Raw genomic sequence first — 3,150 nt, forward strand, 5'->3', positions numbered from 1 at the left:
CCCACATATTTCCTGCTTGACTCCATTCTCTTACAGTCTGAGCATCAGGACAGATCTGTTCATATTCTCATGGCCCCAGACGGAGTTCTGACCTTGAGCACACTCTGTGACACCATTTGACCAGGAGGATCCAAAAGGCATAAGGAGAGCTGCCTACTGTTGCTGTGTAATATGAGGTGGCAAAAAAGTCTCTTTGAATTTGGTTTACATTACAAGAAACAGCAAAATTAGATTACTAAAGATAATGGGGATCACTCCAAGAGAACAGAGTGAGACTTAGAAGACGTTCAACCCACTTACAGTTCCTGTTTCAAATATGAATGAAACAATATTGAGCAAAGGAAATTAATCCACATCTGGTAGATTTTATTAAGTTAAAAAAAGTTGTACAGACTCCAGGCAATGAGTTTCATGTTAAAATTCATAATAACCCATAGGCATATCTCATCAAAAGCCATAAATGGACATTATAATATGTTTTTCACTAATGACTCTACCATGATTATGAATGAAAACCAAATAGTAATAGCAAATATCAAGCTTCTTTTAAAAAAAATTAGTATTTTTCATTTAGCATCATAGCAGATTTAGGACTCATAGGGACTTTCCATGAGGTATCCAGAGAGTAGTATCATTTTTTTCTGTACTGAAATTTAGCTTACCATTTTATAACAAGTATCTTCTAGAGTAATTTTTTTATTTGATTTTTTTGTTCAGTCTAGACTTAGTATGAAAGAAATTAGGTCAAAATAAAGTTATACAGTCAAGAATAGATCATTTATTTCTTGTGTTTAGTTTTTAAAAATGTTTTATGCTAAGAGGTTTTTAAAAATGTGTTATTTATACTGTGAATTAACTTAAGTTTTTTGTTACATGTTTATTCATATGATGTATCTATGTGATATGTACATCCAGTGAGGTACTAAAAGTCAGTCCTTCAAAAAAATTAAGTCCTAATTCATGACTTTTGCCCTGTTCCATGCTGTAATTATCCCTAGCTTGGCCAGTTTCAATCTATCAATATAATGCTACTGAATGTTGAGCTGAGAATGGATGTCGTCCCCATTTGACTCTTGTATACCACTACCAACAGGCTTCAGCACACCACTGTATCTTTGTGTGTTTGTGTGTGTATACAACACATACAGAGACACAATTATCCCAAGAGACCTATGGAGTGGCAATGAAGACTGAAGTCAGTGCCTATTAAAATCGCACCTCTACCATTCACTAGTTGATGAACTTGGACAAATCACTTAACTTTTCCACATCTCAATTTCCACTTCTACATAATCAACATAATGTTACTCCTTGGTAGGTGTGTTATAAGGATTAAATAAATATACACAAAGTGCTAACCACAGTAACACATAAGAGCTATTCAAACATCAGCCATCATTGTCGCTGTCACTGTTACCTGAATATACTACTCTATGCATACATACAGCAATTAGTCAGAATATCGCCCACGAGAAGCAGTTGATGCTCCATCTCTACCTGTCTCTTCCTTTACTCCTCCACCTCTGATTCAGATCCCCCTCTTCCCATCTGTAGGTTCAGATTAGCCTTGTAGAAATTAATTTCTGTCCAATCAGAATCACAGCAAATCTTTTGACCTAAGACAGGAACCGTTTCCTTACTAAGTCTCATGTCTGTCCCTGTCAATCCCTGGAGATCTCTTGGTACTGAAGTATGACCCTGAGTATTTGGTACTTTCCTTTGTCCCCCTCAGAATCTTTGAACTCATCTGATCGCTTTTTTTCTCTTGATTTCTGATTGGTGGCTTGCCATGATTCCTGCTCAAAGTATGTATCTGGATCTCTGGAGCTTGACTCCTAGGTTCTGATCTCCTGGCTCTGCTTCATCTTGGAATCCCGACTGATGATCTGGACCTTCCCCAATCCCTACCAATTTTTACTGTACTACCAATTTTCTTGATCTGGGATATTTGCCCTGAAATGACCAGTGAATCTGGGGTTTCCAGAGAGGGTCAATTTTAAATATTCTATCTTTTGACTCTACTCTTTCAGTACCTGAAATATATTTCCCAGAGAATTTTTGAGAAGAGAAAGTAATACAAAATCCCAAAATCAGAACTTTTGGGGTGGGGGGTGGGATGGGTGCTAGGGATTGAACCCATTGTCTCTCATATACTAAGCATGCCTTCTGCCACTGAGCTGCACTCCCACTCTCTTTAAAAAAATTTTTTTTAAAAAACATATATTTTTAGTTGTAGACACAATACTTTTATTTATTTACTTTTTGTGTGGTGCTGAGGATCAAACCCAGTGCCTCATATGTGCTAGGTAAACACTCGACCACTGAGCTACAACCCCAGCCCTCCCAGTCTCTTTTTATTTTTTATTTTAAAAAAAATTTAGATGTTGATAGACCTTTATTTTATTCATTTATTTATATGTGGTGCTGAGGATTGAACCCAGTGCCTCACACATGCTAGGTAAGTGCTCTACCACTAAGCTACAACCCCAGTCCTCCCAGTCTCTATCTTTTTAAATTAAGAAAATGATCATTTAAACAAAGATTTATCTAACCTTTTAAGTGTCAGTTCTGAAATGACCACCAGTCTTATGCTGGATTCTAAACCACAGTCCAGTTTCTACTTCTAACAAGCAGTACCATACTACATGGTGGAGATGATTTGGAAAGAAGGCAAAGTAGAGAGGAGGACCCAGAGACCTCCCTGCTCCTACTTTCAAGCAATGGCCAGAATGTCTCTTACTTTAAGCTGATTGCAGTGGTGTATGCCTTTAATTCCACTGGAGGCTGAGGCAGGAAGATTCCAACTTTGAGCCCAGCCTCGGCAACTTAGACCCTGTCACAAAATAAAAACTTAAAAAATGCAGGAGGTGTAGCTCAGTGGTAGAGTGCCACTGGGTTAAATCCCCAGTACCAAAAAATTTAAAAATTGTCTTATTCTATTTATGTGTGTCTAAGGCAATTATCTGATATTTGTTGTCCCTTGAATATTATGGAGACAAATAACTTGATTGCCTGTGTTCTCCTCCATTTTATCACTTAGTGACCACAAATGTATTAGCACCTGTTAATATGGATCTTTATCATGTGGCATGCTCTGGTAGGCTACCCTCTAAATCAAAAGGACTGAATTTCCACATAGTCCAAAATAAG

This window comes from Sciurus vulgaris, assembly GCF_902686455.1.
Source record: "Sciurus vulgaris genome assembly, chromosome: 11".
Lineage (NCBI taxonomy): Eukaryota > Metazoa > Chordata > Mammalia > Rodentia > Sciuridae > Sciurus > Sciurus vulgaris.